This window comes from Giraffa tippelskirchi, chromosome X (assembly GCF_054371585.1).
Source record: "Giraffa tippelskirchi isolate mGirTip1 chromosome X, T2T-mGirTip1v1.2.pri, whole genome shotgun sequence".
In the NCBI taxonomy this organism is placed as follows: Eukaryota; Metazoa; Chordata; class Mammalia; order Artiodactyla; family Giraffidae; genus Giraffa; species Giraffa tippelskirchi.
Genome location: NC_137289.1, coordinates 85,144,240 through 85,168,756, shown reverse-complemented (window position 1 = coordinate 85,168,756; position 24,517 = coordinate 85,144,240). Strand labels below are relative to the sequence as shown.

The 24,517-nt window shown below is 41.3% G+C and overlaps 1 long non-coding RNA gene across 2 annotated transcripts in view; it reads left to right on the top strand.

Annotated features, from left to right (window-relative positions):
* Positions 1-24,517, top strand: part of LOC145536828 (uncharacterized) — a 78,641-nt gene that overhangs the window by 37,195 nt on the left and 16,929 nt on the right. For both annotated transcript variants that reach the window (XR_014076028.1, XR_014076029.1), the window contains exon 3: positions 12,788-12,909. This is a non-coding gene — a long non-coding RNA (uncharacterized LOC145536828). The remainder of the gene's footprint in view (positions 1-12,787; positions 12,910-24,517) is intronic.

Here is a 24,517-nt window from a genome sequence, read left to right as displayed (position 1 = left end):
ATCTTAGATTAATATAAAAAATTGCTGTTGCATTTAATCACGTTTAACAGTCCCTTGTACAATTTGTGGTACTGCAAATCGTGTGTGAGGGCATGGGAATGTACGATAACAGAAGGGAATGCAGCTGCAATACACCTCATTAACAGTCCCAAATACCCTCTGTAGGCAGGAAAGGGTTTAGGTGGAAATGGGATCGTGAGGGACGGTAGGTCCTTTTAAGCCCGTTAACACTCCATTGTACTCACTGTGGTAAGGCAAATCAAGTATGAAGGGATGGGAATCGGGACCAACAGAAGGGGCTGTAGCTCTAATTGAGCCCATTACCTGTCCCAAGTACCCTCTACAATCACGTCAAGGGGGTGAGGCGGGAACAGGATTTTAGATAAATGTAAGACTCTGTAGCTCCATTTAAGCACATTAACAGTTTCTTGTAGCATCTTCAGTAATGCAAATCAAGTAAAAATAAATGTCAGAATAAGAGAAGGGACTGCGGCCCATTAACAGTCCCTTGTACAGTCAGTAGTAATACAAATCATGTAGGAGTGGATGGGAATCTAGACTAACAGAAGGAACTGTAACTGTAATAAAGCCCATTAACAGTCCCAAGTACTTTCTGCAGTCATTAAAAGGGAGTTGGGTGGGAATAGGGTCTGAGGTAAACATAAAGGACTGCAGTTGCTTTTAAGCACAGTACGAGTCCCTTCCACTTTCTGTGGTAGTGCAGGGGAGTTACTGACTATTGGGGAATGGGGTCATAGGTAAACATAACAGACTGGATGGATTTAAGCACAGTAACAGTCTCTTGCGGAGAAGGCAATGGCACCCCACTCCAGTACTCTTGCCTGGAAAATCCCATGGACGGAGGAGCCTGGTAGGCTACAGTCCATGGGGTCACTAAGAGTCGGACACGACTGAGCGACTTCACTTTCACTTTTCCCTTTCATGCACTGGAGAAGGAAATGGCAGCCCACTCCAGTGTTCTTGCCTGGAGAATCCTAGGGACGGCGGAGCCTGGTGGGCTGACACGACTGAAGCGACTTAGCAGGAGCAGCAGCAGCAGCAACAGTCTCTTGTGCACTCAGGGGTAATGCAAACTGAGTAGGAGAGATGGGATTCTAGACTTAACAAAAAGGACAGCAGTGCATTTAAGCCCATTAACAAGTCCCTGTAGGCGCTGCAATAATGAAAATGGAGTTAGGTGGGAATGGGATCCTAGATTAATATAAAGGACTGTAGCTGGATTTAAGCACATTATCAGTCCTGGTTACTTTATGTAGTAATACAAATCCAGTAAGAACGAAAATGATTCTAGATTAACAAAAGGGACTGTGGCTGCAGTAAAGCATGTTAACAGTTCCAAGTACCTTCTACAGTCATTAAAAGGGAGTTAGGTGGGAATAGGGTCCTAGGTAACATAAGGGACTGTAGCTGCAGTAAAGCACATTAACAGTCCTTTATACCCTCTTTTATAATGCAAATTAGTCAGAGAGCATGGGAAAGTAGACCAACAGATGAGACTGTATAGACAGGTAAGTGCATTACCAGTCCCAAATATCCTCTGCACATTCATGAAAAAGTAGTTAGCTGGGGACAGAATCCTAGGTTAACATAAGACTGTAGCTGCTTTTAAGCACATTAACAGTCTATGAACACTCTGTGTTAATGCAAATCATGTAGGGATGGATGGAAACCTAGACTAACAGAAGGAACTGTTAGGGACTTTTAAGCACAGTAATAGTCCCAAGTAATCTGCAGTCATGAAAAGGGAGTTAGGTGGGGGATGGGATCCTAGGTCATTGCTTTTAGGCACATTAACAGTCCCTTGTATCCCCCTTGGTAATGAAAATTGAGTAGGAGGGCATGGGAATCTCAACTAACAGAAGGGACAGTAGCTCTAATTGAGCCCATTAACTATTCCAAGTAACCTCTGCAGTCATGCACCAAGATTTAAATGGGAATGGGATCATAGGTAAACATAAGAGACTGTAGATGCATTTAAGCATGTTAACAGTCTTTACACTCCAGGACAATACAAATCGAGTAGGAGGGATAGGCTCCTAGACTAAGAAGTGATGGCAGTGCAATTAAGCACTTTGACAAGTCCCATATAGGCTCTGCATTAATGAAAAAGAAGTCAGGTGGGAATGGGATCCTAGGTTAACATAAGGGACTGTAGCTGCATTTAAGTACCATATCAGTCCCTTGTACCCTCTTTCATAATGCAAACTGAGTAGCAGGGCATGAGAATCTAGATCAACAGATGAGACTATATAGGCAGGTAAGTGCATTAACAGCCCCAAGTACCCTCTGCAGTGATGAAAAGGGAGTTAGACAGGAATGGGATCCTAGATTAATATAAAGGACTGTAGCTCTATTTAAGCATTTTTAACAGTCCCAGTTACTTTATGTGGTAATACAAATCCAGTAAGAACGAAAATGATTCTAGATTAACAAAAGGGACTGTGGCTACAGTAAAGCACATTAACAGTTCCAAGTACCCTCCGCAGTCATTAAAAGGGAGTTGGGTGGGATAGGATCCTAGGTAAACATAAGGGACTGTAGTTGCTTTTAAGCACAGTACCAGTCCTTTTACCTCCTGTGGTAGTGCAAGGGAGTTAGGTGGGAATGGTGGTATAGGTAAACATAGTCTGTGGATGCATTTAAGCACAGCAACAACCTCTTCGAACACTCTGGGATAATGCCAATCCACTAGGAGGGATGGGTTCCTAGAATAATAGAAGGAATGGTGCAGTTAAGCACACTGACAAGTCCCATATAGGCTCTGCAGTAATGAAAAGGGAGTGAGGTGGGAATGAGATCCTAGGTTAACATAAGGGACTATAGCTACATTTAAAAATACAAACAGTCCCTTGTATCCTTTTATAATGCAAATTTACTAGGAGGGCATGGGAATCTAGACTAACAGAAGAGACTGTATAGGCAGGAAGTGCATTAACAGTCCCAAACACCTTCTGCAGTGGTAAAAAGGGAATTAGGTAGGAATGGGTTCCAAGGTTAATATAAGGGACTGGACCTGCACTTAAGTACACTGAAAGTCCCTGGGAGCCTCTGGGATGCTGCAAAGGGAATTAGGTGGGAATGGGATCCCACCTTACTAAAAGGGACTGTAGCTGCATTTAAGCACTGTAACAGTCCTTTATACCCTCTTTTATGATGCAAATTGAGTAGCAGGGCATGGGAATCTAGACCAACAGATGAGACTGTATAAGCAGATAAGTGCAATAACAGTCCCAAGTACCCTCTGAAGTCATGAAAACTAGTTAGATGGAGACAGAATCCTAGGTTAACATAAAGGACTGTAGCTCCATTTAAGCATATTAGCAATCCCAGTTCCCCTATGTAGTATACAAATCCAGCAAAAAGGAAACTGATTCTGGATTAACAGAAGGAACTGTAGCTGCCGTTAAGCCCATTAATAGTCTCAAGTAACCTCTGCAGTCATGAAAAGGGAGTTGGGTGGGATAGGGTCCTAGGTAAACATAAGGGACTGTGTTGCTTTTAAGCACAGTACCAGTCCCTTCCACTTTCTGTGGTAGTGCAAGGGAGTTACTGACTGTTGGGAATGGGGTCATAGGCAAACAACAGACTGTGGATGCATTTATGCACAGTAACAGTCTCTTGTACACTCTGGGGTAATGCAAACTGAGTAGGAGAGATGGGATTGTAGACTTAACTAAAAGGACAGCAGTGCATTTAAGCCCATTAACAAGTCCCTGTAGGCTCTGCAGTAATAAAAAGGGAGTTAGGTAGGAATGGGATCCTAGATTAATATAAAGGACTGTAGCTGGATTTAAGCACATTAATAGTCCCAGTTACTTTATATGGTAATTACAAATCCAGTAAGAACGAAAATGAAAATGAGTCTAGATTAACAAAAGGGACTGTGGCTGCAGTAAAGCACATTAACAGTTCCTTATACCATCTTTTATAATGCAAATTAGTAGGAGGGCATGGGAAAGTAGACCAACAGATGAGACCACATAGGCAGGTAAGTGCATTACCAGTCCCAAATACTCTCTGCAGTCATGAGAAAGTAGTTAGCTGGGGACAGAATCCTAGGTTAACATAGGCTGTAGCTGCTTTTAAGCACATTAACAGTCTATATATCCTGTGTTAATGCAAATCATGTAGGAGTGGATGGAAATCTAGACTAATAGCAGGAACTAGCTACTTTTAAGCACAGGAACAGTCCCAAGTAATCTGCAGTCAGGAAAAGGGAGTTAGGTGGGGGAGGGATCCTAGGACATTGCATTTAGCCACATTAACAGTCCCTTGTATCCCCCTTGGTAATGCAAATGGAGTAGGAGGGCATGGGAATCTCAACAGAAGAGACTGTAGCTCTAATTGAGTCCATTAAGTATTCCAAGTAACCTCTGCAGTCATGCAATGCTGCTGCTAAGCTCATCATTTAAGTTTGGTGGTGGTAATGGTGTGCCTAAAAGTCTTAAATTGAATCCATACTCTCAGATCTGGCTTAGGAAAAAAAAAACCCAGAACACCTCCCAGCTGAAGGTATTTTTTTTATCAGATAGGTTTTAGTACCCGTATGTTCTAACCCCAAAACCACCACAAAATACTTGCTGCTGCTGCTAAGTCGCTTCAGTCGTGTCCGATTCTGTGCGACCCCATAGACGGCAGCCCACCAGGCTCCCCGTCCCTGGGATTCTCCAGGCAAGAACACTGGAGTGGGTTGCCAATTTCTTCTCCAATGCATGAAAGTGAAAAGTGAAAGTGAAGTTACTCAGTCGTGTCCGACTCTTAGCCACCCCATGGACTGCAGCCTACCAGGCTCCTCCGTCCATGGGATTTTCCAGGCAAGAGTAGTGGAGTGGGGTGCCATTGCCTTCTCCAGCAGTCATGCAATTAAAATAGGTAAATATAAAAGACTGTAAATGCATTTAAGCATGTTAACAGTCTTGGTTACTCTGTGTGGTACTACAAATCCAGTAAGAAAGAAATTGACTCTAGGTTAATAGAAGGGACAGTGGCTCCAGTTAAGCCCATCAATAGTCCCAAGTACATTCTGCAGTCATTAAAAGGGAGTTGGATGGGATAGGGTCCTAGGTAAACATAAGGGACTGCAGTTGTTTTTAAGCACAGTACCAGTCCCTTCCACTTTCTGTGGTAGTGCAAGGGAGTCACTGACTGTTGGGAATGGGGTCATAGGTAAACATAACAGACTGTGGATGCATTTATGCACAGTAACAGTCTCTTGTACACTCTGGGGCAATGCAAATTGAGTAGGAGACATAGGATTCTAGACTTAACAAAAAGGACAGCAGTGCATTTAAGCCCATTAACAAGTCCCTGTAGGCTTTGCAGTAATAAAAAGAGTTAGGTGGGAATGGGATCCTAGGTTAATATAAAGGACTGTAGCTGGATTAAGCACATTAACAGTCCCGGTTACTTTATGTGGTAATACAAATCCAGTAAGAATGAAAATGATTCTAAATTAACAGAAGGGACTGTGGCTGCAGTACAGCACATTAACAGTCCCTTATACCCTCTTTTATAATGCAAATTAGTAGGAGGGCATGAGAAAGTAGACCAACAGATGAGACCGTATAGGCAGGTAAGTGCATTACCAGTCCCAAATACCCTCTGCAGTCGTGAAATAGTTAGCTGGGGACAGAATCCTGTGTTAACATAAGAGATTGTAGCGGCTTTTAACCACATTAACAGTCCATTGTGTTAATGCAATTGTGTAGGAGTGGATAGAAATCTAGACTAACAGAAGGAACTGTAGTTACTTTTAACCCAAGTAATCTGCAGTCAGGAAAAGGGAGTTAGGTGGGGGATGGGATCCTAGGTTAAAAAAGCAGGGGGGGGGGGACTATACTTGCATCTAAGCAAATTAACAGTCCCTTGTGTCCTCCTTGGTAATATAAAGGGAATTAGGAGGGGATGGGGTCCAAGGCTAGTGGTAAAGAACCTGCTTGCCAATGCAGACCTAAGAGATGCAGGTTTGATTCCTGAGTGGGGAAGATCCCCTGGAGGAGAGCATGGAAACCCACTTCAGTATTCTTGCCTGGAGAATCCTATGGACAGAGGAGCCTGGCAGGACACAATTGCACGCATGGACTACGCACCAAAGATAAGGGACAGTAGTACAGTTAAATCCATTAACAAGTCCTCTGTAGTCTCTGCAGTAATGAAAGGGAGATGGTTGGAATCCTAGGTTAACATAAAGGACTGCAGCAGCCTTTAAGCACATTAACAGTCCCTGAGTCCTCTGTGGTAATGCAAATTCAGTAAGAAGGGAACTGATTGCAGCTTAATGGAAAGAATGGTAGCTGTAATAAAGCCCATTACAAGTTCATTGCGCCCTTTTTGTTAATGCAAATAAAGTAGGAGGGCATGGGAGTCTTTACTAACTAGGGGACTGTAACTAACAGAGCCTTTTGACAGTCCCAAGTATCCACTGCAGTCATACAAAGAGATTGAGTTGGGAATGGGATTATAGGTAAACATAGAGACTGCTGCTACTGCTGCTGCTAAATCGCTTCAGTCGTGTCCGACTCTGTGCGACCCCATAGACGGCAGCCCACCAGGCTCCCCCGCCCCCGGGATTCTCTAGGCAAGAACACTGGAGTGGGTTGCCATTTCCTTCTCCAATGCATGAAAGTGAAAAGTGAAAGTGAAGTCGCTCAGTCGTGTCCGACCCTTAGTGACCCCATGGACTGCAGCCTACCCAGCTCCTCTGTCCATGGGATTTTCCAGGCAAGATTACTGGAGTGGGTTGCCATTGCCTTCTCCATAGAGACTGCAGATGCATTTAAAAGCATGTCAACAGTCTCTGGTACACTCTAGAGTAATGCAAACTGAGTAGAGTGATGGAATTCTAGACTAACAAAAGGGACAGTAGTGCAATTAAGCCCATCAATAAGTCCCACATGTGCTGTGCATTAATAAAAAGGGAGTTAGGTGCAAATGGGATCCTAGGTTAACCTAAAGGACTGTAACTCCACTTAAGCACATTAACAGTCCCTTGTACCCTTTGTGGTAATGGAAATCAAGCAGGAAGGGAACAGATTCTAGACTAACAAAAGGAACTGTAGCTCCAATAAAGTTCATTAACAGTCACAAGTACCCTATGCAGTCATGCAGAGTTAGGTGGGGATGGGTTTCTAGATTAACATACTGGACTGTAGCTGTTGTAAGCCCGTTATCATTCCTTTGTACTGCCTGTGGTACTGCAAATCATTCAGTAGGGGAATGGATGCTAAACCAGTCAAAGGGTCTCTACGTGCAAACAAGCCCATTAACTGCCCCAAGTATCCTCTGTTGTAATGCAAAGGCAGTTAGTTAGTTCCTTTTCTAGTTAAAAGGAAGGAGTCCCTAGGGATTCCAGTTTTGCAAGTGAACAATTTTAGGAAATGGCCTTGGGTAATCAGCACCTTTCAGAAGTAAAGATATGCAGAGTTCCTGATACAAAAGGCTGAGGTGTAATCAAGTAGGTTTGTGCACATAAACTCTTCTAGTTCAGACTTTTTAAGTAGTAAGGGTGCCCTGGTGTAAGATAAAGAGGGCCGGTGTGACTAGCTTACAGGACATGGACAAAAGCAATTATGGACATTATAAATTCAAGAGAAGGGCCCTTGAGAGTTTAACCCACGTAGCTTGCAAATAGGATACAATGGCCCATTTAAACGGACAGGACTCCGGACAACTGCAACTATGCAAATTAACCGTCCAAGAGCTGAGTTCTTGAATAATCTGCACGACGCAGCAATATTCCACCAAGTGTGGGATTTCATTTTTTATTGCATGGGGCCATGGATATATGCAATTATACACATCAGTTTTTTAATAAGAGAAGGGACTTTGGGTAATCAGAACTCCTCAGAAGAAATGGCTTCGAGATAAGAGATATCCTAGACTAATGGGTAGGATCATGGGAAATGAGAATTTTACATATTAATCCAAGGTGGCAGGTAGTCGGCACTACCTAGGGGCAATGAAAAGAGCGTGGCTGGGTCTTACCTGTTAGGCAGGACTGTGACCAACAACAACTGAATCTGTTAATATTCCAAAGTAAGTGACTTTTAGGATGAGCACTTCTGCTACACTGCAAAGAAGTTGCAAAGGACTTGTGTAATGAACAATTGGGATTCTACACATTAATAATTCAAGGAACATGGTCTCAGGTAGTCAGCAATGCTTAAGAGCAATGCAAATTAGGATGGAGGATCATTGGTTAATGGGGGAAACAGTGTAAAATTACAATTGGGTACTTTAATTGTCCAAGAACAGGACTGCCCAGAAGCAGGGCAAAACTGGTAGGATGCCTTTGTTTAAAGGACAAGGCTATGACAACTGGGACTGAGCACATTAACCAAAAAAATTGGGTTTTCTGTGCCCTTTGCTGAATGCAAGAGGGTTTTGGACTGGAATCTAATCCAATAAGCAGGGTTATGGGCAATTACAACTTCACTCAGTGCAAAGAGTTTAGGTGGTCAGCTCAGTGAATATGCACTGTCCAGAAAACTAGGATTGTTGAGTACTGCAGCAATGACAGAGAAATGGTTTCTGCCTTAAAGACAGGGAATTGAGAAGATTATGAGTAACTAGACTTATAGGCTAATTGTCTGATATGAAGCTCTCACTTAATTAACATTTCTTAACATTAATGCAAAGGGTGAATGGATTCTTGTTTCTAACATGGGCCAAGGGACAAATGGGATTCTGTCCATTAACTGAAAATGGTGACTTGGATAGCCAGCACTCAAGATCAGGAATGCTAGAGGTAGACAGGGTATCCCAGTTTAATGGAGGAGCAATGGACAACTTATTTTTTTCACTGCATCAACAAAAATTGCACTGGCTTTAAGCAGGAACAGGACTGAGGCTGGGCTGGGGCTGGGGCTGGGGCTGGGGCTGGGGCTGGGGCTGGGGCTGGGGCTAGGGCTGGGGCTGGGGCAGGGCCAGAGACTGGGGCTGGGATTGGGGCAAGGGCCAGGCAGGGGCTGGGGCAGGGGCCGGGGTAGGGGCTGGGGCAGGGGCCGGGGTAGGGGCTGGGGCAGGGGCTGGGGCCAGAAAGGGGATTGCTGGGAACAGGGTTGAGGAGGAGCTAGGGGCTGTGGAGGCAGGAGACCACAGAAAATTGAAATTATGAACAATAATTCTACGATATAATACATTCAAATAGAAGCAAATTCACAACAACTGGTTTCCTGCAGGTAGATGGATCATTAGTCAATTAGTGCAGCATTAAGAGTGGGGACAAAGCAAGGCCTGGACCTGAGTGGACCTTCAAATATTCCTTTTCACATTCGGTCATAATGTTAAATTTTTAATTAATTACTTCTATGCTATAAGACTCTTCAAAAATCCAAAGGGAAGTAGTTTATGAAGTCAATTTCAAAGTAAAAAACTAGTAAAAAATTTTTTCTTAATGCTATATTATTTGACTTTGAATATCTAAATACAAAAAAAAAGTTTGAGGGGTTTGTAAAAAAGAAATTGAAAACTTTAAGGAGTTTTAAAGGAACCCAAATATGAAAAGCCATTAAATGTAACTAAATGAATTCTACAAATAAACAAAGCCCCTAAACACATTTCCATACTAGTCACTTAAGGCTGAAATCGAACACTAGCAAACCACATAATCAAACTATGTACGACTGACATCCAATAAATAAATAGAAATCAAAATCCGACCCCAGTATTAGCCACGGGGTAGGTGTTCCTCTTGAGGAAGGCAGGGATTCCTCTTCTGCCAACAGTTGGCCAACGATCATCTGCGATCCATTCTGGTCCTTGCCACGACTCACTGCCAAGTTCACACTTAGCAGGCATGGAGCACTGCCCCTGGCCACAGCGCAGAAGAGCAGGGGGCGGGGGAGGGGGAAGTGGGGGAAGGGCTTCGGCCTCGGCACCAATGCAGAGGAATGGCGTGAGGTTCTGCCTGCACAACCTAATATCCAGCACTGCAAGTGGCAATGAGGGAGGGGAGGGAGCCGGTGAGAGGGGAGGGAGGAGGAGGAAAGGCCAAATGTCCTTGGAAAGACTTTGGTACCACCCACTGAGATTAGTACAAATGTGGCCAGTCCTGACTGGCTGAATAGAGACGGTAGCGAGGTGCTATGCTAACTCATCTAAGTCCATCCTCTAACTGGCTGTGACCAATTCTACCACCCTTTCTGATTGGGTGAGTCACGCGGCAATCCAACACTGCCAATCCCTCCTTTCACTTTTTCTGCAGCAAAGGACGCCATCTTTAACAATGTGGCAGGCCCTCCAGATGCAAAGCCCGCCAAGAATGTAACGGTCAAACACCCCTGCCACGTTATCCACGTAATAAACTGCCATGATAGCCACATGACAAGGTCAGCCATATTGTCCCTGCAGCAAAACCTATAAGGAAATGCACACGGCAGAGACAAAAGCCCGCCATGTTTTAGACTGCGGCAAGTACTTACGTGGCCATCTTTTACTATGTAACAGAATATTTCCACCACCATGCTGCACACGAGAACAAAGACACCCATAACATGGCTTCCCGCCACTGGAACACTGCGGCAAAATGAATCCGCCATTTTGAACACACTAACAAAGCAGAGAGCCATGCTAAGCAATGCTGCAAGGTCAAAATCGCCATTTTGAACACTGTGCCTAATTTTTCTCCCGCTCATTTTCCGTTAGACCCTTGTACTATGACATAGGATGATCCTCTGTTTTTCCACCTCATGATACCACAATTCATGCCAAGCTCCTAACATGACCCAAGTCAGCTCATTCAAGACATTTAACTCATGCAATGCATACCATTTCCTTTGCCTGTCTCATTATTCATCTTACCTTCCTAGTTGATACTTAGCACAGTTACCCCTCAGCCAGGCTGGGCGGCAAATCTGAAGTGGCCGCCATCTTTCCTCCCCAGCCTAACCAACCCTCTAGCCTAACTGCAAAGTCATGTCCTAACCAAAGCCGTAGGTCCACTCACACAACACAAACGATTAGCAGCAAAATTTTGTAGACATTCCAGATAGTACAACGAACCACAAAACCCAACACGTTTCCAACTATATAAAGCCCCGATGAGTGATATAAAACAAAAATCTAAGCAGGTATCCGTGGCCCCGATGGGCAAGGAAAAAAAATTAAAGCAGGTATCCGAGGCCCCGATGGGCAAGGAAAAAAAAAAAATTAAAGCAGGTATCCGAGGCCCCGATGGGCAAAAAAAAAAACACCACACATTTAAAAAAGAGGCAGGTATCCATTGCCCCGATGGGCCAGAGGGTTAGGGACAGAGGGGGTACACAGCAGGTATCCGAGGCCCCGATGGGCTAAGGGAAAAAAAAAATTAAAAGCAGGTATCCGTGGCCCCGATGGGCAAACTAAAAAAAAAAAATTAAAAAAGCAGGTATCCATGACCCCATTGGGTAAAAAAAATAATGACAATAATAATATTTCTATCTACCTATCTATATACACACTAAAACCAGGTATCCACAGCCCCGATGGGCAAAAAGTATAGAAAAGGAGGAGAAAAAGAAAAAGAAACCACAAAAAACCAGAAGAGTCAACCAAAAATCATTCCAAAGAAAACGTCCTTTAAAATGGAAAATTGCCTAAAAATATCCCCAAGTATCTGTAAAATAGTGAGAAGGTGTCAAGAAAATGCTAGAAGAAAGTTAAGGTTTTTAAAAATATTTTATGAATTTTTGGTGAAATTTTTTCCAAGAAATACGTCATAAGGCATGGTTGGGGTCTCGAAAATGTTCCAGAAAGAACCACACGGGCAAAGAGACCCAATATTAATAAGCTTCCATCTCGGGAAAAGAAGAAATATGGCGGTCGCAGCAAAGTGCAGCGCTTTAAGAAGTGAGAGGGAGGGGAATGAGGGCGGAGGGAGTAGAAGAGGAGTGGCCTAGAAGATTGAAAGCCAGTCGTATTTGTCTTTAGCCGGTTCAAAAATTCACCCAGGAACAAGAAAAAAGAGAGTTCAAGAAAATAGCAACATGTAGGCTTCATTTCTAGTCCAGGAGCCATGACTTCAAAGGGTTTTCAATGGGTTGTGTCTCTAAAATAGGGACCTTAAGTAAATCAAATTAAATAACTATGCTAAAATTCTCCCAAACAGTGTAACAAATGAAAAGGTTTTAGCTTAATTTGGTTTTGAAATAGGAGGAAGGAGGGGGGTAGAGCTTTGATATGTTAATGAACTATCCAAATACCTCATTTAGTCAGAATGTGTAACTTCTCCTGTGTAACTTCTCCACCCGACATAGGAACCAAAGAAGCTAGGAAGGGGCAATACATTAAGGTTAGAGCCCTCTTAGGGACTTTTCCTTTAGTTATCTAATGTGATAGTGAGGGTTTACTCGGAAAAGAGACCCAGAAAGGTGATACGCTCAAAGTCACACACTGTAGTTCTGAGTCAGTGTATTTTCTACTCCAACACTGTGCGTTTCTGTGGCCCCTGAAAATAGAAGAATGGAAGTACTTCTAAGTGAGCAAGAGAGAGGAAAGAAAAATCATTTCACAGAATGCTGATTTAGCCCCTAACTAATCTATATTGGTTGTAACTTTTACACTGTGAAACCTTTACCTTCAGTATTTTTTCTACTTCCTCCATGAATCTGATGACCCCAACATTGAAGCAGTCATAAGAATACAGTAGTGAAGTTCACTGGTAGTGAAGTTCACTGGCTGCCAGTAACTGGTAGGAAAATGCTCATATAAAGCCAAAGCTGCCCTCAGAAACATAGCTATTTCGGTGAGAAGCAACTAATCTCATAAACTGTCCTACATTGTTTATCAGAGAAATAACCGAGAACCTGAGGGAAACAACTAACTATTACACACAACTCCTGGAAAATCAAAGGATACATTGCCGTCTCAGTGGCTGAACTGGAAAGTGTAACTTAACCCAAATACTAACAGGTAACTATGCCCTCCAGTCTCCAGGTAAGTTATAAAGTATGCAAAAATTTTTTCCTTAAAGGACACACTCCATCTTCTAAGTGTTCTTGGTTCACGCAAAATGGTACTCTGATTCGTCATTCCAAATAGTGAGTGAAGTGAGTGAAGTCGCTCAGTCGTGTCCGACTCTTTGCGACCCCAAGGACTGTAGCCTACCAGGCTCCTCCATCCATGGGATTTTCCAAGCAAGACTACTGGAGTGGATTGCCATTAGGAATACTGTATTGTAAAAGTGGTGTAATTTTCCACTGAACCCTCTCTGAACACTCAGAAACTAACCTATGAAACAATTACCTTCAAACAAATCTGCTATGCTCTCCGGATTTGGGGCAGGAAATGGGATTCGTATATATGGTACATGTATCTCTGTAAGTCTTTACGATTCCACCTTAATTTAATCTTTCACAAGTTTCTAATGAGACAAAGAGAGAAAAAGAGTCTTTCATCACATAGAGTGGTAAATTGAGGTTGAGGAATGTTGTTTTCTTTGGTTTTGATTTAAAAGCTAGTGGCAGCAAGTGGTGGTTTAGTCGCTAAGTCGTGTCCGACTCTTTGAGACCCCATGGACTGTAGCCTGCCAGGCTTCTCTGTCCATGGGATTTTCCAGGCAAGAATACTGGAGTGGGTTGCCATTTCCTTCTCCAGGGGATTTTTCCCCACGCAGGGATTGAACCTGGGTCTCCTGCTTTGCAAGCGGATTCTTTACCAACTGAGCTACCAGGAAAACCATACCTGTAAAAGGCAATAAATAAGCTACATTCACTTTGATAACGTTCAGTCAGCAGAAAAAAATGATTTGATAATATAAGTAGTTATTATATAACACCTGTGATCTCAACCTAGACTAATCAGCAGGAGGTAAACAGCAAGTCAACTGTAACCAGCAGCAACACTATGAAGAACAGTCCTAAGCTCCTTCTGTATAGGACACTAACTAATAGTATCATCCCGAATCTGACCTCACTATAGCATTTAACCTGTTTCAACTTACTGTGTCTTACACGGGCTACCAATGATTAGGGTAACTAGGCCTGTCCAATTGTGGAAATGTTCTATACTTTTTAGACCTTGATTTAGGGAAAATTTTCTAAAACAAACCTCAAAAAGCATCGACTACAACAAAATGGATAAATGTGAATTTTTGAAATCAAAACCTTTCATTTCACAAAAACACCTTAAAAGGTGAAAAGACAAGTTACCCTGGTTGTCCTGGAGTTCTGCAGCTAGGCCCTTGTTCCAAGAGGGTATCCAGACCAGTAGATTATTCCCATCGGCTGTCACAGTAATCTTTCATGGGATCGGGTGAGATTAGGCCCTCAATTGGTGTTGATATGCTGATTTGGGGTACTCTCATTCATATCAGACACAGGACATTTTAAGTCTCTAGGTTACCAAGGTCCGATGCCAAGACTTGGGCTAAACGAAATGCAGAGGACACAAACAGTTTCTAAAGAGCCTTTGTTCTGGAAATAGTAAGTGTTGCTACCTTTTTCTAGTAAGGGGAGACGTGAAATTAGAGAAGTATGGTTCATTTGACAATAAAAAACATGAAGAAATGGTCTCGAGACCTAAAAATGAAGAGATGGTACTCAGCCCTTATGGAGAATTTCCACATGAACTGTTTAATAAACAAGTATATCAGTACCTCTTCTTTATCCATCATTCTAAATCTTCATTGCTAAATCACTACATCTCTCTTGGGCCAATGAGTTTTACAGAAAGAACTACTTATATAGAAAGGTAAGCCCCCGAAATATATGCTTAGGGCCCAGCATACCCTGCAGCAACCCAGCACTCTCTTGCTGTTTATCAGGTTCAGGCTTTATTTATCTCCTTCCTGTTGCCTCCCTCCCCCACTTTCAGCCACTTCACTTTCTTCCTTTCACAGCCTGGCTTTGCCTTCAGTTCTGCTTGACTTCATTCGATAAATCTGTTTGGATCACAGGCATGGAAACTGAGACACTAGAAGGAAAAGTGACTTGCTGAAAGTCAGTTAGAGTTGGACCGAAATGGGATATTCTCAGCATATTTTCTGGGGCTGTACCCTAACTGTGCCCACTCCCTCTACTTTGGTTCTCCCAAATGTAGGACACACAGCAGGATTCAAGTCCTCTTTTCAAAAGACTTCGATTATTTTACTTCTAGGATTGTTATTTTGTTAACCTATACCTCCTCTCCCCCGCTCTCATAGTTCGAAGGCGAGGGGGAGGGGCAGGCAGGAACTACCTGATTGAGCCACCAGATGGCAGCATGGAATAATCAAAGAAACACTGAGTCGCTTGGGGGAAAGGAGCCAACGTCTTACACCAAGCTCCGCTAAGGTCTGAGTCAAAGGGGAAACCTCTTATACATGTTCAGTTAAGAGTGAAAGAAAATTACTCAACTACCTCTAATCCGAACAGCCCACCTTAATGGGAGTTTGTACATGGCTTCGACTCATGCCATTTAAAGAAGACTTTGGTAAAGCATTCAGAGTCCAATTAGCAGGCCGATGGGGAACTGAGTAGTTAAAGGAACCAGGACATATTATGGAGAAGGGAATACTTGAGGAAGGACTCTTTACAACTCATAAGAACTATCTGCAGTGGGAGAGAGATGATTAATCTTCTGTGTAGTTCCGTGCTGTGCTGTGCTTAGTCGCTCAGTCGTATTCGACCCTTTGTGACCTCTTGGACTGTGGCCGGCCAGGCTTCTCTGACCATGGGATTTTCCAGGCAAGAATACCTGAGTGGGTTGCCATACCCTCCTCCAGGGGATCTTCCCAACCCAGGGATGGAATCCAGGTCTCCCACATTGCAAGTGGATTCCTTACTATCTGAGTCACCGGGGAAAGCCCAAAAATACTGGAGTGGGTAGCCTATCCCTTCTCTAGGGGAACTTTCCGACCCAGGAGTCGAAACCGGGTCTGTTGCATTGCAGGCGGATTCTTTACCAGCTGAGCTATCAGGGAAGCCCCATGTGTGTAGCTCTAGGATGTCTGAATAAGGATGCCTGAATATTTTGAGTTGTCCAAAGATGGAACAGTCTACTTCCAGAATTGGTGAGATGCCAATCCCTGAAGGTATATAAGACAACGGTGGATTCTGTGGTGATGCTATGGAGAGATTGATCAGATAAAAAGTTGGGCAACATGCCCTGAGGATCTTTTAACTAGTTCAAGATTCTACTAACCTCATCAGAGTATGTGGGACATTCCTGTAGTCCTGTCCCACCACACACACACACACACACACACACACACACACAACACTTATGGTGTCCTTGAAGGGTAGATCAGGATGTTGGGAGAAGTTTTTATGTTTATCAAAAAAGAACAAGAGGGTTTATGGAAGTCTGCAATTTATGTTGAAATGCATCAAAGCATAAGAAAAGTTAATAGACTGATAGAGAGATTCATAGATAAATGGTTATGTGATTTAAAACAAGTATAACAACATGTCTATGGTACAATTTTTGTGGTAGGTCTTCACTGTACTATTCTTTATATTTTCTGTGTGATTGAAAGTTTTCATAATCAAAATGAAATGTTGGGGGGAGGGATGACGTCACTAAGAATGAAGGAGAGGAAACTCCAAGGATTTATCCATCAACTAAAGCAACCACCATTAGGTTGGGGAAACTTTTAGAATCAACTTTTTCAGAATTCTGGAATCTAAGGGGAAAAAAAAAAACTAAGAGCAACCAGAGGAGTGCTTAATGAAGAAAGATTGCTTTTAAGAAAAAAAAAAAAAGATAAGAGTATTGTGTCATTTTTTTGTACCCACTTACCACTCCCCGTTTCTCAGCTGGACATCTGCTGTGGAGGTGGCAGCATGCACAACTATTGTGGCTTACTTGTGTCAGGGGGAAGAAAATGGACCTTGTTTTTTTTTTTTTTAATAAATTTATTTATTTTAGTTGGGGGCTAATTACTTTACAATATTGTAATAATTTTTGCCATACATTGACATGAATCAGCCATGGGTTTGCATGTGTTCCCCTTCCTGGACCCCCCACCCACCTCCCTCCCCATCCCATCCCTCTGGGTCATCCCATTGCCCCGGCCCTGAGCATTTGTCTCATGCACCGAGCATGGAATGGTGTTCTGTTTCACATATGATAATATACATGTTTCAATCCTATTCTCCCAGAACGTCCCACCCTCACCTTCTCCCTCAGAGTCCATAAGACTGTTCTATGCATCTGTGTCTCTTATTCTGTCTCGCATATAGGGTTATCATTACCATCTTTCAAATTCCATATATATGCATTAGTATACTGTATTGGTGTTTTTCTTTCTGGCTTACTTCAGTCTGTATAATGGGCTCCAGTTTCATCCATCTCAATAGAACTGATTCAAATGTATTCTTTTTAATGGCTGAGTAATATTCCATTGTGTATATGTACCACTGCTTCCTTATCCATTCGTCTGCTGATGGACATCTAGGTTGCTTCCATGTCCTGGCTACTGTAAACAGTGCTGCGATGAACATTGGGGTACACGCGTCTCATTCAATTCTGGTTTCCTCGGTGTGTATGCCCAGCAGTGGGATTGCTGGGTCATATGGCAGTTCTATTCCCAGTTTTTTAAGGAATCTCCACATTGTTCTCCATAGTGGCTGTACTAGTTTGCATTCCCACCAACAGTGTAAGAGGGTTCCCTTTTCTCCACACCTTCTCCAGCATTTATTGCTTGTAGACTTTTGGATAGCAGCCATTCTGACTGGTGTGGAATGGTACCTTATTGTGGTTTTGATTTGTATTTCTCTAATAATGAGTGATGTTGAGCATCTTTTCATGTGTTTGTTAGCCATCTGTATGTCTTCTTTGGAAAAATGTCTGTTTAGTTCTTTGGCCCATTTTTTGATTGGGTCGTTTATTTTTCTGGAATTCAGCTGCAGGAGTTGCTTGTATATTTTTGAGACTAATTGTTTGTCTGTTGCTTCGTTTGCTATTATTTTCTCCCATTCTGAAGGCTGTCTTTTCACCTTGCTTATAGTTTCCTTTGTTGTGCAAAAGCTTTTAATTTTAATTAGGTCCCATCTGTTTATTTTTGCTTTTATTTCCAATATTCTGGGAGGTGGGTCATGGAGGATCCTGCTGTGGTTTATGTCGGAGAGTGTTTTGCCTATGTTTTCCTCTAGGAGTTTTATAGTTTCTGGTCTTACGTTTAGATCTTTAATCCATTTTGAGTTTATTTTTGTGTATGGTGTTAGGAAGTGTTCTAGTTTTTTCTTTTACAAGTGGTTGACCAGTTTTCCCAGCACCACTTGTTGAAGAGATTGTCTTTTCTCCATTGTATATTCTTGCCTCCTTTGTCGAAGATAAGGTGTCCGTAGGTGCGTGGGTTTATCTCTGGGCTTTCTATTTTGTTCCATTGATCTATATTTCTATCTTTGTGCCAGTACCATACTGTCTTGATGACTGTGGCTTTGTAGTAGAGCCTGAAGTCAGGCAGGTTGATTCCTCCAGTTCCATTCTTCTTGAAAATGGGCCTTGTTTTATAATTTAAAAAAAACCCTTATAGACATTGCTACAGTCTAACAGAAAAAGACTTCACCTTCTTTATTTTTGTAAGATTATAATAAGTGATTACTATTATAATAATGTGACTACTATAATTACATAGTAATAAGTGATTATTATGATCCATTGAAGGCCAAAAATTTAGATAACCCAGATGAAATGGGAAAATTCCAAGAAACACACAAGCTACCAAATCTGGTTCAAGAGGAAATAGAAAACCTGAACAAACCTATTCCAAGTAAGGCAGTTAAATCAGTTAAGTCAAACCTTCCAACAAAGAAAAATCCAGGACCAGATGGCTTCACTAGTGAAATCTACCAAAAGTTTCAAGGATTAACACCAGTTAAAAGAGTAGGAAATACCTTCTATCTCATCCCATGACACCAAAGCTAGACAGACGTCCTAAAAAAGAAGGCTACAGACCAAGATCCCTTATGTACAAAAATGCAAAACTTTTCAACAAAATACTAGAAAACTGACTCCAGCAACATATTAAAAAAATTATAACAAGCACGGAAATCGAAACTGTAATCAGAAATCTTCCAGCAAACAAAAGCCCAGGACCAGACGGCTTCACAGCGGAATTCTACCAAAAATTTAGAGAAGAGCTAACACCTATCTTACTCAAACTCTTCCAGAAAATTGCAGAAGATGGTAAACTTCCAAACTCATTCTATGAGGCCACCATCACCCTAATTCCAAAACCAGACAAAGATGTCACAAAAAAGGAAAACTACAGGCCAATATCACTGATGAACATAGATGCAAAAATCCTTAATAAAATTCTAGCAAACAGAATCCAACATCATATTAAAAAGATCATACATCATGACCAAGTGGGCTTTATCCCAGGAATGCAAGGTTTTTTTAACATCCACAAATCAATCAATGTAATACACCACATTAACAAATTGAAAGAAAAAAACCATATGGTTATCTCAATAGATGCCGAAAAAGCCTTTGACAAAATTCAGCATCCATTTATGATTAAAACCCTCCAGAAAGCAGGAATAGAAGGAACATATCTCAACACAATAAAAGCTATATATGACAAACCCACAGCAAACATTATCCTCAATGGTGAAAAATTGAAAGCATTTCCCCTAAAGTCAGGAACAAGGCAAGGATGCCCACTTTCACCACTACTGTTCAACATAGTTTTGGAAGTTTTGGCCATAGCAATCAGAGCTGGAAAAGAAATAAAAGGAATACAGATAGAAAAAGAAGAAGTGAAACTCTCACTGTTTGCAGATGACATGATCCTCTACATAGAAAACCCTAAAGACTCTACTAGAAAATTACTAGAGTTAATCAATGAATATAGTAAAGTTGCAGGATATAAAATTAACACACAGAAATCCCTTGCATTCCTATACTCCAATAATGAGAAAACAGAAAGAGAAATTAAGGAAACAATACCATTCACCATTGCAACAAAAAGAATAAAATACTTAGGAATATATCTACCTAAAGAAACAAAAGACTTATATATAGAAAACTATAAAACACTGATGAAAGAAATCAAAGAGGACACAAACAGATGGAGAAATATACCGTGTTCATGGATTGGAAGAATTAATATAGTGAAAATGAGTATACTACCCAAAGCAATCTATAGATTCAATGCAATCCCTATCAAGCTACCAATGGTATTTTTCACAGAACTAGAACAAATCATCTCACAATTTGTATGGAAATACAAGAAACCTCGTATAGCCAAAGCAATCTTGAGGAAGAAGAATGGAACTGGAGGAATCAACCTGCCTGACTTCAGGCTCTACTACAAAGCCACAGTCATCAAGACAGTATGGTACTGGCACAAAGATAGAAATATAGATCAATGGAACAAAATAGAAAGCCCAGAGATAAACCCACGCACATATGGACACCTTATCTTCGACAAAGGAGGCAAGAATATACAATGGAGAAAAGACAATCTCTTTAACAAGTGGTGCTGGGAAAACTGGTCAACCACTTGTAAAAGAATGAAACTAGAACACTTCCTAACACCATACACAAAAATAAACTCAAAATGGATTAAAGATCTAAATGTAAGACCAGAAACTATAAAACTTCTAGAGGAAAACATAGGCAAAACACTCTCCGACATAAATCACAGCAGGATCCTCCATGACCCACCTCCCAGAATATTGGAAATAAAAGCAAAAATAAACAAATGGGACCTAATTAAAATTAAAAGCTTTTGCACAACAAAGGAAACGATAAGCAAGGTGAAAAGACAGCCTTCAGAATGGGAGAAAATAATAGCAAACGAAGCAACAGACAAACAATTAATCTCAAAAATATACAAGCAACTCCTGCAGCTGAATTCCAGAAAAATAAACGACCCAATCAAAAAATGGGCCAAAGAACTAAACAGACATTTCTCCAAAGAAGACATACACATGGCTAACAAACACATGAAAAGATGCTCAACATCACTCATTATTAGAGAAATGCAAATCAAAACCACAATGAGGTATCATTTCACACCAGTCAGAATGGCTGCTATCCAAAAGTCTCCAAGCAATAAATGCTGGAGAGGGTGTGGAGAAAAGGGAACCCTCTTACACTGTTGGTGGGAATGCAAACTAGTACAGCCACTATGGAGAACAGTGTGGAGATTCCTTAAAAAACTGGGAATAGAACTGCCATATGACCCAGCAATCCCACTGCTGGGCATATACACCGAGGAAACCAGAATTGAATGAGACGCGTGTACCCCAATGTTCATCGCAGCACTGTTTACAATAGCCAGGACATGGAAGCAACCTAGATGTCCATCAGCAGACGAATGGATAAGGAAGCAGTGGTACATATACACAATGGAATATTACTCAGCCATTAAAAAAAATACATTTGAATCGGTTCTACTGAGATGGATGAAACTGGAGCCCATTATACAGAGTGAAGTAAGCCAGAAAGAAAAACAACAATACAGTATACTAATGCATATATATGGAATCTGAAAGATGGTAACGATAACCCTATATGCGGGACAGAATGAGAGACACAGATGCATGGAACAATTTTATGGACTCTGAGGGAGAAGGTGAGGGTGGGTCGTTCTGGGAGAATGGCATTGAGACATGTGTATTGTCATATGTGAAACAGAGCACCATTCCATGTTCGATGCATGTGACAAGGGCTCGGGGCCGGGGCAGTGGGATGATCCAGAGGGATGGGAGGGGGAGGGAGGTGGGTGGGGGGTTCGGGAAGGGGAACACATGTAAACCCATGGCTGATTCTTGTCAATGTATGGCAAAAACTATTACAATATTGTAAAGTAATTAGCCCCCAAGTAAAATAAATAAATTTATAAAAAAAAAAAAAAAAAAAAAAAAAAAAAGAAGGAACATATCTCAACACAATAAAAGCTATATATGACAAACCCACAGCAAACATTATCCTCAATGGTGAAAAATTGAAAGCATTTCCCCTAAAGTCAGGAACAAGGCAAGGATGCCCACTTTCACCACTACTGTTCAACATAGTTTTGGAAGTTTTGGCCATAGCAATCAGAGCTGGAAAAGAAATAAAAGGAATACAGATAGAAAAAGAAGAAGTGAAACTCTCACTGTTTGCAGATGACATGATCCTCTACATAGAAAACCCTAAAGACTCTACTAGAAAATTACTAGAGTTAATCAATGAATATAGTAAAGTTGCAGGATATAAAATTAACACACAGAAATCCCTTGCATTCCTATACTCCAATAATGAGAAAACAGAAAGAGAAATTAAGGAAACAATACCATTCACCATTGCAACAAAAAGAATAAAATACTTAGGAATATATCTACCTAAAGAAACAAAAGACTTATATATAGAAAACTATAAAACACTGATGAAAGAAATCAAAGAGGACACAAACAGATGGAGAAATATACCGTGTTCATGGATTGGAAGAATTAATATAGTGAAAATGAGTATACTACCCAAAGCAATCTATAGATTCAATGCAATCCCTATCAAGCTACCAATGGTATTTTTCACAGAACTAGAACAAATCATCTCACAATTTGTATGGAAATACAAGAAACCTCGTATAGCCAAAGCAATCTTGAGGAAGAAGAATGGAACTGGAGGAATCAACCTGCCTGACTTCAGGCTCTACTACAAAGCCACAGTCATCAAGACAGTATGGTACTGGCACAAAGATAGAAATATAGATCAATGGAACAAAATAGAAAGCCCAGAGATAAACCCACGCACATATGGACACCTTATCTTCGACAAAGGAGGCAAGAATATACAATGGAGAAAAGACAATCTCTTTAACAAGTGGTGCTGGGAAAACTGGTCAACCACTTGTAAAAGAATGAAACTAGAACACTTCCTAACACCATACACAAAAATAAACTCAAAATGGATTAAAGATCTAAATGTAAGACCAGAAACTATAAAACTTCTAGAGGAAAACATAGGCAAAACACTCTCCGACATAAATCACAGCAGGATCCTCCATGACCCACCTCCCAGAATATTGGAAATAAAAGCAAAAATAAACAAATGGGACCTAATTAAAATTAAAAGCTTTTGCACAACAAAGGAAACGATAAGCAAGGTGAAAAGACAGCCTTCAGAATGGGAGAAAATAATAGCAAACGAAGCAACAGACAAACAATTAATCTCAAAAATATACAAGCAACTCCTGCAGCTGAATTCCAGAAAAATAAACGACCCAATCAAAAAATGGGCCAAAGAACTAAACAGACATTTCTCCAAAGAAGACATACACATGGCTAACAAACACATGAAAAGATGCTCAACATCACTCATTATTAGAGAAATGCAAATCAAAACCACAATGAGGTATCATTTCACACCAGTCAGAATGGCTGCTATCCAAAAGTCTCCAAGCAATAAATGCTGGAGAGGGTGTGGAGAAAAGGGAACCCTCTTACACTGTTGGTGGGAATGCAAACTAGTACAGCCACTATGGAGAACAGTGTGGAGATTCCTTAAAAAACTGGGAATAGAACTGCCATATGACCCAGCAATCCCACTGCTGGGCATATACACCGAGGAAACCAGAATTGAATGAGACGCGTGTACCCCAATGTTCATCGCAGCACTGTTTACAATAGCCAGGACATGGAAGCAACCTAGATGTCCATCAGCAGACGAATGGATAAGGAAGCAGTGGTACATATACACAATGGAATATTACTCAGCCATTAAAAAAAATACATTTGAATCGGTTCTACTGAGATGGATGAAACTGGAGCCCATTATACAGAGTGAAGTAAGCCAGAAAGAAAAACAACAATACAGTATACTAATGCATATATATGGAATTTGAAAGATGGTAACGATAACCCTATATGCGAGACAGAATAAGAGACACAGATGCATAGAACAATTTTATGGACTCTGAGGGAGAAGGTGAGGGTGGGACGTTCTGGGAGAATGGCATTGAGACATGTGTATTGTCATATGTGAAACAGAGCACCATTCCATGTTCGATGCATGTGACAAGGGCTCAGGGCCGGGGCAATGGGATCATCCAGAAGGATGGGATGGGGAGGGAGGTGGGTGGGGGGTCCGGGAAGGGGAACACATGTAAACCCATGGCTGATTCATGTCAATGTATGGCAAAAACTATTACAATATTGTAAAGTAATTAGCCCCCAACTAAAATAAATAAATTTATAAAAAAAAAAAAATTATAACCATGAGTAATGGTTATAACATAATGTAATAACATAATGGTTATAACCATGAGTAATTATCATGAGTAATTATCCCAGGAGTGCAACAGTGCTTCAACATATGAATATCAATCAATGTAATACTATACCACATTGATGAAATATAGGAAACAACATGGTTATCTTAATTGATGCAGAAAAAGCATTTGATAAAATCCAATGCTTTATCATCATAAAAGTCATCAAAATAAGAATAGAAAGGAACTTCCTCAACATGATAAAGGGCATTTATTTTTTAAAAAACCCAGCAAACATGAGACTCATTGGTGAAAATCTGAAAGTTTCTCCCCAAAGATCAAGAACAAGACAAGGGTGCTTACTTCCCCCATTGCTATTCAACGTTGTTCTGT